Below are 12,289 nucleotides of genomic sequence, written 5' to 3' on the forward strand. Positions count from 1 at the left end.
TTCTAGGACAGAGGCCAAGGATACCCTTGGTATGTCCTCTACGCCAAGTAGAGGAACCAGATAATATTTGTTGATTTAAGATGTTTTCCAGGAAGCATCATTCAGGTGGTATTGGGGTAAGAAGTCTCCTTTTCTTCCATCCTGGACAAACCAAGCCTACTCTTGTATCTTCTATTCTTCTCCTGTCAAGGCTCTGTCAGGGATTCCTATCTCCCACGTGTCCTGTAATTACATATGTGGCTTGTGTGTTTCTCATGTTAGTCAGTATTATTCAAATATACCAATGCCTATATAGTCAAAACCTTAGACTTGTTACTGGTGGTTTGGAACTTCATCCTGACAAATTAGAGCTGGAAAAGTCACTGACGTTCAGGATTTGTTTGGCACTACCAGGTGGATCAAGGGGAAAAACACTGACAAAATCAGAGATTTGATGACATCTTTTTTTAAAACATGTGAGTCAGCCCAGACCACTCAGATGATCTGAGTCATTCATTATCTGGCTCTTAGGATACTACTCAAATATAATCTCCAAAATGCCTCGGTTTGTCTAATTTTGTATTTGAATAGTCATTCCATTTAAGATGTTTAGGTCTTTAAAATGTCAATGTTTGTTTTAAAAAAAATCTCCTCCCACATTAAGCTATTCTCCATTACCCTCCACGTGAAGAGTTTATAGAAAACTTATTGACATTTAAAACTACCCACCCATAATATTTAGGAACACCTCCTCTCTGTTCATTTTTAATTTTGATTGTGAAAAACTTCCTTCTTCTCACCTGTAATTGCCTTATCTCCTTATAGGGACAAAATATTGTAGTTAAAATCATTTTCCTCCTATAATTGTTCTTGGGCTTCAAGTCTCTTACTTGGCTTCTCCATGCTTCTAATTCAGCTTTGGAGTCACAATGAATGCTATATTCACCAGTCACTACTGGTTTTTATAGAATTATAAACCAAATGCTATTATTATCTTATGTTTTCAAATTACTCTATTTTCTGCAACTTGACCATGAGACAAGAGATAGCATGCCCTACCAAACAGATGAGAAAATACAGACAAATTCCAGTAATTCTTGTATTAAATTAGTAACAGAGCAGGCAATAGTAATTTTCCATAGACTCTGTCCTGTTTTTGACCACCAAACTTGGATAATAGCCAACATGAACTAGGTCATGAACGTCACGAGTTGTCCATTTTCCAGTGAAAAGTGCCCTGGATCAGGCTTCAGGAGACAGAGTCCATTCCCAGCATCATTTCTAATTGTGTAGATGAGTATGAGTTACATTCTTTTTGTATTTCCATCTCTCAGTGTACAACAAATCAGCCAGTAATAAGGAATGAAAGAATTTGCATATGTTCACAAAATGCAATGCCATTCTGTAGTTTTAGTTTCACTGAAAGTCGTATTTCCCATATGTAAAATACATTCCCATATATGGAACATAAATAGGAATACACTAGAGATGTGACATTCCAGAAAAACAAAACTAATCGAATTATTGCATAAGAAAAAACACGGAAGACTTTTCCCCCTTGAAAGGTGGAAAGATATGAGAAGTTTATAAGAGTATGAAGAAAACTCTGAAAGACTAAAACAAAGTTATGAAATATAAAAGTTATTCGTATCTTAACAGCTTTTTGAGAAGACCCAGGAAGAAACAGTCATACCAACCATGTTAAAAGTGAATGGAGAGGTGTGGTCAAGTCTTTTGAGAGTTTATTTAAAAATATTCAAAGAAATTCTTCAGAAGAGAGCAAGGACAGTCAAAAATCTTACAGGAGTAACAAGTTTAAGACACTGTGTCTGGTAAAATGATAAGCTTAAAAAACAGTATATCCAATGATTTTTCACTTCTGACTCCAATATAGTGTAATTGTTTTTAGGCTGGGTCATGAATTTTTGTCAACTATTTCTTTACCAAAAATAGGAGGGAAAAAAAATCAAGTGTCTTTGAGAAATGAAGTAAATAACTTTTCCCTTGCCAATATCAAAACAAAGAGATCTAAAGAGAAAGAATTTTAAGGTCCTGATGATCTGGGGCTAGAACAGTTTTCTTCCAAGCTATGGAATTGAGAACATCCTCCTGTGTGCATGCAGAACTGGGTCGGAAGTCTGGCCTGTGCCTCTTAGCGTCCCTTCACCTAATTTAGATTCTTTTAGCTTCCATCGGTATTATGGGAGAAGCTAGCAAAGTCTGGGAACAACAACAACAACAAAATTAAAAACAGACTGAGCTTTAAGAGGGTAGGAGAGCTTATTTCAAAATAGGTAGTCCTGGATATGATATTACAAGATAGTGAAATAAAGAAACATGCAGAAACTGACAATAGTGACAGCACAAATATATATAGTAATATTTGTAGCTATCATTACTGAGGTCCTACCTATGGGCCAGGTACCAGCTGCTTTGCATATGTTGACTCATTTAATTTTCTTACAAACCTTGTGAAAAAGTAGGAGATGTTTTCTTTGCAAATGATGAGCCTGAGGGTTCACCTGAGTTAGGTTTTATTTATCATCATCTCTAGGGAGGAAATTGGAGGCTCCTTCTCCCTCCATGGATCCCCAAAGTACCTCTGGACTCTGTCCTAGGTTCCTTTACACTCTCTCCCTGGGGCAATTTCATTCACTCACATGGTTTTATTTTCCATCTGTATGCAGATGAACCCTAAATCCATAGGTCAGATCCAGTACTATCTCATGAGCTTCTGGATATACAGCACTTCTTCTCATGCTCAAACTTCTACAAAGAGACATCAGGTTTCTTTGAAAGCCTTTAGGTGCCTATATATATACATATATATATATACATATATATATATATGTATATATATATATACATATATGTAATCAAACCTCTAAAGGTATGTCCAATTGATTAGTTTACAATTATTTTCTGAATAAAATCTCCCTTAAAATGAAATAGTTCTCCATGAACTAATGAATGGATAAACAAAATGTGATGTACCCATACAATGGCATATTATGCAGTCATTAAAAGGAATGTGATACTGACACATGCTACAACATGCATGAACCTTGAAAACATTATGCTAAGTGAAAGAAGCCAGATACAAAGAACCACCTATTGCATGAGTCCATTTATGTGAAATATCTGGAGTAGGCAAATTCACTGATACAGAAAGCAGAGTAGAGGTTGCCAGGGGTGGAGTAGAGGGGAAATGAGGAGTGACTGCCTAATTGGTACAGAGTTTCCTTTTGGGATATAAAAGTTCTGGAACTGGATAGTGGTGATGGTTGCCCAACACTGAGAATGTACTGAATACACTTAAACATAGCCAAAATGGTAAATTTTGTCGTTTGTATTTTATCACAATAAAAAAGAAACAGAATAGCTCAAGCCAGATTATTCTGTGACCAGAGGGAATAAAGATAGGAGGGAGTGAAAAAGAAAAGAAAGAGACAAGGAAGATTGGCTTAAAAGTTTGGAATCTTTTTTTTTCCTTTTTATTCATTCTTTTGTAAAGTTGTCAAATATTTAGTTAAGAAACTGGGAGCTATATAGTCACAAATCTGTGTTCATGATGACCTTCACCATCGCGAAAGTGATATGTCCGCAAGAATTTACAACTACAACAACCCTGCAGCTTTTCTCTCTCACATAATAGCTGTTTACAAAAAGCTTGTCATAAACACATTTTTATGTAATGTTCCTTTCAGCTTTTCTCATCAGATCACAATGTTATGTTAATCCCTACTAGACGGTAAGCTCTGTGAAGTCAGCCACTCTACTATGTAGATGCCTGTCTTTATTTTCACTGCCCCATAGTGTTTCACGAATAGAACATTCCTTAAAATGATTTACTCAATTGTGTTAAAACAGAGGCATTATTTCTCACCTTCTTTTCAGACTGCAAGTCAGGCCATTGGAAGCTTATGAAATCAATTTGCTAGGGTGAAACTTCCATTCGAAAATAAAGTAGAAGAGAAAAACTAAGTGTGCATTGCCTGTAGAAAGGATGAAGACTGCATCATGAAATTCTTGGCCTCAGCTGTGTGGGTGGTGAGTGTCTGCAAACTGGGTGACCATGTAAAATATATTTCTTATGATAACTCCAAAAAGTTTGAAAGTCTTTTAAAAAAATAAACCTTTCTTTTAAAAGTCTTTTAAATTTAAAACACAAATTACTGTGTTCACTATGTTTTTCTCTGAAATGTCTCCTAATTAAAAAATAAAGATACCTTCCTGACTTTGAATATACAACTCCACAGGTGAGGAAGAAATAATACAGCAAAAATTTACCTTTATCAATTTCCTTCTCTCCCAAGTGTAACTGTTCTATAGAGGTTCACTAAGCAAACACTAAATTCTAAATTTGAGCCTTTAAATGTTACAATGAAAACAGAATTTGTCAGAGGGCTCCTCCAAAACAGAAAATTTAGCCTCTATACTATATACTAATTTTAGCTAAAACATCAAAATCTGATACTCAAAAGAAATACAGAGTTTTTGCTTGGTTGGTTTCACATCTTCTATTTCTTAAAATTACAATTGAAATATTTTTCCCTAAAAATGAAGGCTAGTTCTATAGATGGACAGATTGAGATAACAGTCCTGGAGTTGTGTCCAAAACAGGAGAAATCAAGGTGTGAGCATCCTGTAGGCAGGAGCTGAGGACCAAACTCACAGAAGATTCTGCTGGCCTTCACAAGACGCTCTCCTGCCACATAGGAGTGAACGTGGAGAGTCCTGCCAATACCTCCTCTTTTCTCTCCTTGTCCTGAATTCCTACCATTCCACTGCTAGTTGGTAAGACAACAAGAAGAGGTCAAAGGTAGACTGGTCACCATCCTATCAGCATGTTGGCAGCAAACTGGTTTATCTCCAAGATAACTTAAAGGGACTGGGATGGGAAGAGATGTGGCACTATATTATATTACCTTCCTCACTTATGTCACAGTCTTACACACTGCTTTCACTAACAGCTCTTTATTATGTTAAACCCCCCATATAAGCATTTTGCATTTAAAATTGATGAAAAGGTGTCACTTTTGCAGATCATGTTCCTGGGGTGTACTTGATCCTTCTTCCCACTCCTCTACAAACAGTACTTTTGAGCAGAGCTTGGACCAGTCATGGCCTGGGCACAGAGCTGGCTCTAAGAGTGACCTAGAGCTTTGGAAGAAAGAGGAGAGGGTGGCAGTGACAGCTGTTTAGGGTCAGTATGTAAGACACAGTTCACAGAGGAATGCAAACCATCTTCTCGTGTATCTCCTCCAGAAGCATGAAGATGCCCCTCCCAGATACAGAGCAGGAGACGTGGTGGAAGGGAGCAGAAGGACTGCTTTCTTTGGAATCCAAAGATCTGGAATCAAATCTTTTTTTTTTTTTTTTTTTGCGGTACGCGGGCCTCTCACTGTTGTGGCCTCTCCCGCTGCGGAGCACAGGCTCCGGACGCGCAGGCTCAGCGGCCATGGCTCACGGGCCCAGCCGCTCCGCGGCATGTGGAATCTTCCCGGACCAGGGCACGAACCCGTCCCCTGCATCGGCAGGCGGACTCTCAACCACTGTGCCACCAGGGAAGCCCTGGAATCAAATCTTAATTGGACCTCTTACTGGCTGTCATTTGCAGCAAAACGTATAGAGAATCTGAGAGGCACTGCGTTACTTTCAATATAAGATTCATGTCCTCCCAGGACATGAGGTTTGGAGGAATAGCCTCAGTTTTTCTCTCTGTAATCCCTAGGAGTGAGGGGAAGGCAGCGCTGGTTCACTGAGTCCCTCATACGTGTCACGCACTAAGCATTTTCACAAACTAACACTTTCAACAAGCCCAGACGGTATTACTAACCCCTACTTTATGGATTAAGAAATAAACTCAAAGTGATTAAGTTCCTTTTCCAAGATCACCAAACAAACAAGTTAGATAAGACCAAGATTTTGAGCCAGGTCTGTATGCCTCCAAGCCAAGCGACTTATCCGGTAGTCCCGATGCTTCTCTCGGTACCCAGGGCCATGCTTAGTACACGGTGGACACACCTTCCATGTTTGTCTTAACACCTTTTTAAAAAGCCACTGAATGTTTGTATAATAATTAAAAGAAAAACCAAATGACTTTTCTGGATGTTTGCAATCTACATTCCATTGATGTTTAGTGTTTGAATATTTATTTGTATATATGGAGGTATCAGGGAAAGAGAAGGAGCCCTAAGCTGCATGGGGTGGACCTATCTGACAGCATGTGCATTGGGGGAGGGGTGTGGGGTGACCTCACCACATTTTTAGGTGAAGAATGTATACAGTGGCACATTGAAAAGCTAAATTTAGCCCAAAACACACATCATGAATAAAAACCAATAGATGTAATTTGTTAAGTACTTAAGATGTTTCAGGAAATTCATCAGGAACTTCCTTATCTTAGCTCAACACAACCTTATAAAGCGGGAGCTATTATTATTGTATTGATTACATACCATGGGGCATGAGGAGTGACTGGTGTCAGGTCACACAGGTGGCAATTGACGGACCACATTTCTTTTTTTTATATTCATGGTTATAGTTTATTACAGAAAGGCTTATTACAAATTAAAATCAGCAAAGGAAAAAGGATGCTTAGAGCAGATTTCAGGAAAAAACCAAGTGCAAGCTTCCAGTTGTTCTCTCCTACTTTTGCATGGGTAGTGCTTAATTCTCCCCGTAGCAATGTATGACAACACATGTGAAGTGTTGCCAACCAGGAAAGCTCACCTAAGTTCAGAGTTTTTACTGGGGGTCAGCTCACATAGGCATGGAACACCTGCATGACTGACCTGAGGTTTTCAGTCTACAGTCCCCTAGATGTCGACTGATAAACCCAAAGCTTCAGGCATACAAAGACAGATGCTCACCACAACTCACACTGTTAGACTAAACTATCTGCTATGGCTGAAGGTTTCAGATATACAGTGCCACTCTTATCAGGCAGGGTATTCCAAGGGCTCCCTCGGAGTTTAGTTCCCAGCAGTTGCGACAGACCACATTTCAAAGTCCCCTCTGCCTAACTCCAGAGTCTATGCGCTTCAAGTCTTTGGAATATCTTTCTGTTGGTTGACAATTCGTCTTGCCTTCTTATCAAAAAACCCAAAAACCAAAAAAACCAAAACCTTGATTTTTTTTTTAATTGAGAAACATTTTTAGGGAAATTAGGCAGTACATTTGTTAAACACAAAGACTGTGTTTTGCATGTTTAAATCTTTTTGTGCTGCCCAGTGAACATAAGGAGACCCAATAAATGTTTGCTAAATGGATTATTTCTGTAATAAATGTAAATTTTCAAGCTTGAGACTTCGTCAGCTTGGAGGGTTACTCAAAGGTGAATCACATGTAATGGAATTACTTATTTTCTGCAGGAACCCAGGCCAAACATTTGGTCTCAATAATAAAAAACAGGCAAATTTAATTGCCCTGGGCGTAATGCCACATATTGACAGCAACTCTCACTGGCAATGTCTATTAATTATAATGGCCACTGTATTTCTGTCAGGAAAGACTAAAATGCTTTGCGTATTAGCTCTTCCCCTAAGTTTTAAATATAGGTACTATAATCCAATTCAGATTCTTTGTCCTAAGAAGGTCTTACAGAAAAATGTAAGACCAGTTAAGATGAAGGCCACTCTCTCCCAAGATTTTTTATGATATTTATGATTTCCAGTGCCTAGACTATTGCCTAAGATATGGGGACGCTTAATAGAGGTGAGTACCAGGGAATATGAAAAGTCAAGTTCAGTGTCGAGCAGTACCTGGCACAGGGTAGTCACTTAACAAAGTTTGTTGGTTGCTCTACCCATTTCCAGATTGTTCAAAATTGGTATGCATGTGGTCTGAATGCTTTACTTTCATTTTTATGTGACTCAAAGGAAATCCAGGTGATCTTTGTACTTAGCACAGAGCCTCTTTACAGTATGGTACCCCTTTATTCTGAGCTGAGCCTATTGGGGGAAATATGCATCTTAATGACACATTCCATCGGTGCTGGATTGCAAAAGAGGCTGATGTGGATGCCACCTTGAAATTCAGATTTGATATACGGGAGTTCAGGTTCGTGCGCTGAAATGGAGATGACCGTAAGACAATTAAGACTTCAAGGGCTAAAAATAGTAACAACTTTTTTTGTGTGTGTGGTATGCGGGCCTCTCACTGTTTTGGCCTCTCCCCTTGCGGAGCACAGGCTCCGGATGCGCAGGCTCAGCGGCCATGGCTCACGGGCCCAGGCGCTCCGCGGCATGTGGGATCTTCCCAGACCGGGGCACGAACCCGCGTCTCCTGCATCGGCAGGTGGACTCTCAACCACTGCGCCACCAGGGAAGCCCAAATAGTGACACCTTTTAAAGAAATACTTGATCCTTTGGAGACATGGAAGAAATGTTGAAAAGAAAATGGTCATGGAACAGGTTTGCCACAAACGAACTTAGTATTTGCTATGCCAATATCAGTGCAATGAAGGAGTTGAGTGGGAATGGGAAGAATTTTAAGCAGGTGAACAACTTCTATTAAGCTTTAAATACAGTATCAAGATCCATGGGAAACATGCAGTTGTAAAAAAACGTAGGAGCTTTGAGCTCTGAAAAACTTTTGTTCAAATCCCATCTTCACTACCTCCTGGGGTAAGTTACATAACTTCTCTGACTCTCAGTTTTTTCAGCTATCTTAAAAGGTTTTTGTAAAGTTTAAATGGGTGTAAAAGCTTCGTATCATACATAAAATATATTGTGCATCATTTTATGCATATTTTTCTTGCTTTTCTTGCAGTTTTGATAGTTACAAAGCAACTAGAAATCAGCTATTTTAACAGATTACATAAAAGTAACTAAATGCCTGATTTCAGCACTTACAGCATCTCCCTAGCTCTATTCCTTTAGAAATAAAAATACAACATCAAAATTTGAAAATAATCAAATTTTCAAAATCTCAAGCTTCTCCTGGTTACAGCTATAAAAACAAAACCAAGATCAAGAAATGTAATTTACTAACATCTATCATAAAATATAAGTGGGGATTTAAAAACTCACAGTAAGAAATACAACAATCTCCTGAAGCAGGAAAATACATCATTGATGAAGCCTTTACTGTGTGCAAATCTACTCCAAACTTTAATCAGCTGGTCATCCCAGCATGATTTGAAAGTAAGTCAGTGTTACTTTTACTTGGGTTAGTGGTATATAGAATTTGTTTTCTGCTCCTACCAGGTAGGGAGAATAACACTTCAAACACTAGTGAAATTAATTTGACGTGTTCCTTGGGAACCTTGTTCTGTAAAATGGTTTTCCTCTTATTCTCTATTTCTCTCCCTCATTCTCTTTCCCCACATTCATTGATTCTCTTCTCTCCCCTCCATCTCCAGTCCCTCCCCAGCCTGACACTGACACGTAAACAGAACTGAAGTTTAACGATCCTGCACAGAAGGATTCTGGTTTTCAGGCATAAACAAATCACCAAATCTCATTTCAGGCATAAACAGAAAAATTCACCAAATCTCATTTTCCAAACACTCCATTTTCAACAAGAAAATAAATCCAAAAGAAAGCAAACTGCACAACGACAGAAATGCTTTTCGTATGCTCTTGTCTTTTTATATTTCATCTGGAGAGGAAGGAGCAAGTCCTTTGGTCAAATTTCTAAATTGTTACGACATGTGGCATTTAGCGCTGTGAATTAAATTCTTCAAATGTGAATTAAAAAAAAAAAAGCTGGAACATGTCCTACAAAGAATCATTTTGGTTTAAGTCTAACCTACTACATGGAGGCAGAGGTGAACAAAGGAAAGGAGATTTACATGGCATGGCTGACACAATACATCACAGGTTATTAGCAAACCTTATTTACTGGGAATCCATGAAGTCTACTTTCTGAAATGGAATGGAAATGGTTTAAAAAGTTAAAAACATATAAACATTAAGTTGGTTTTTTTAAAAAGAAGATCAGTTATCAGAGAAACATACACAAAATAAGGGTTTAAAGGAACTAAATACAGAATTCACGTCTAAGTCCTTTTGAGAGGTCTCTGGAATGCATGTGGATTGATTCTGTTTGTAAGATTTATAATCTCATCATCATCATCATCCATCTATCTAGTCACCTGTCCTCTATACATTTGCCTGCCCACCCACTCACCCATCTATCCTTTGGCTATACATTTCAATAGGTAACAAAGTTCAATGTCATGAAATTATGCCTGTTGTATAATATAAATCTACCAAGTTGCAATGAAAATCTACTCTCCTTTAGTCTATTCTCATTGGAGGTAGAAAATATCAAGTCCATCCTCTTGGAAAATTAACCCTTGGTAGGCTTCTTGATTTATTAAGCCATGCCCTCAGCATCTTGGTAGACTAAACAGCCATGTTACTCTTCCCTTGCTTCATTTACCAATGTTATATTCCAATCACTTAAATTCATGTTTGTTACTCTACAAATGATCTCTGATTCTAGGTCTGCATATTTACCTAGGAAGCTCAGATGGCAATTTTCCCCATTACTGGTCAGTATTCTCTTCATCAGTTTCTCAGTGTTGGGCAGGGAGATAACTCTAGTCTTTTATTCAATGCCCAGAGTCATGCAAGCTCCTGTATTTGGGATCACTATCAGAAGATCTCATCTTCTTATTTGATGGTTGATAGAACAGGAACGTATTGGACATCTATCATGTGCCAGGGCCTCTCCTGGACTAGAGATACAGTGTCTAATATGACTCTTGAATTATGTGAAATCAAAGATAAGTTACTGGGCTTCCCCGGTGGCGCAGTGGTTGGGAGTCCACCTGCTGATGCAGGGGACACGGGTTCGTGCCCCGGTCCGGGAGGATCCCACATGCCGCGGAGCGGCTGGGCCCGTGAGCCATGGCCGCTGAGCCTGCGCGTCCGGAGCCTGTGCTCCGCAACGGGAGAGGCCACAGCAGTGAGAGGCCTGTGTACCGTAAAAAAAAAAAAAAAAAAAAAAGAAGAGTATCCAATCCAGTGTAAATGGTAAGGTCTCTCTCTTCCCTTGTTTGCATGAAAATGGGAGGAAAATCCATTTTCCCTAGCAAAACATCTAAGAGCATATTTTCCAATTTCTTCCTTTGGGTAGCATTAACTCTAAAATTCTATAAAATCTTGCTTATTTGCTTTTCAACAATCTATCAAGATAAGGACAAGTGTTTACACGAGGCATGGATAATCTAAACTGGAACTTCCTCCTTAGCCAGTTCCTTTGCCAGAGGTTCCCTCTCCATGGAAAATAGTACCATCATCCCTCAAGATGCTCCATCCAGAAATCTAAGAAGCTATCTTTGACTCCTTTCCCTCCCTCTCCACAGTCAATCGATCAGAGAGTGCTGTTAGCTTCTTATGTACATCCAGTCTGTTCACACAGGCTCCTTCCATCTCTGTCATCTTCAAGACACGGCCTCTAAGATTGTCGTGGAAGGGAAAGAAAGCATGAGGAAGTTACCTGGGATACTTTACTACCTCAGCCAGGAGGGACAGAGTTATGCTTATATACCACTGACCAGAAGGGTTTGGGCTTATATACCATCTGGTCTCACCTAGATGTAAGAGATGCTGGAAAACAAAGTCCCTGGCTGTGAAGTCACTCCCCAGCAACAGCTCTGCGCTGTGGAAAGCAAGCTTGGCTCTTTGGGAGTCAGCTAGCTGTCTCTTCCAATCCCTATACACAAAAGCCTCACCTCCCATTTCACTTCTCTGCAGCTGAGAGCTCTAGTCCCACATAATTAATTGATTCTGCCACTTGCTACTTGTGTTACTGTCAATAAATTTATGCTTCTCTCGACCTCAGTATTCTCATCCACAAAATGGATCTTATCTCATAGGGTTGCTATGAAAACTAAATGAATCATGCATGTAAATTGTTTAGCAAATCAATGGCTTATCACAATCAATATTTTCTAGAAACTGAGTCTGGATATAAAATTCTTAAAATAATTCTTAAAATTGTTGGAATAAAAAAAAATCTATACTATGGTTTACTGAATTATCTTTTCACCATAAAGGTAATGGTTGAAGAAGACTTTGGAGATTTTTGTTTCCTTTTTTCCCCCCTAAAATCCCAGTTTAAGCAAAACATTCTTGTTCTTTGAAGAAGCTTTTAATAAGCCTCCATTAAAGAATTAAAAAGGGGAAACAACATGGCACAACTGATAGGCAGTTAAATCACAGAATATCAGGGTACAGATTAACTAATAGATAAGAAAAACTGAAGTGCTGGGAGACTAAAGCAACATGCCTCCAGCAACACAGAAAATTATAGAGAAGGCTGGATTCAAACCTTTGTCCCTTTACTTTAGTTC

General features: G+C 38.9%; 1 protein-coding gene across 9 annotated transcripts in view; it reads right to left on the reverse strand.

Moving 5' to 3' along the window:
* Positions 1-12,289, reverse strand: part of SGIP1 (SH3GL interacting endocytic adaptor 1) — a 211,781-nt gene that overhangs the window by 114,495 nt on the left and 84,997 nt on the right. The window lies entirely within an intron of this gene.

The sequence above is a fragment of the Tursiops truncatus genome, chromosome 1 (genome assembly GCF_011762595.2).
Source record: "Tursiops truncatus isolate mTurTru1 chromosome 1, mTurTru1.mat.Y, whole genome shotgun sequence".
Lineage (NCBI taxonomy): Eukaryota > Metazoa > Chordata > Mammalia > Artiodactyla > Delphinidae > Tursiops > Tursiops truncatus.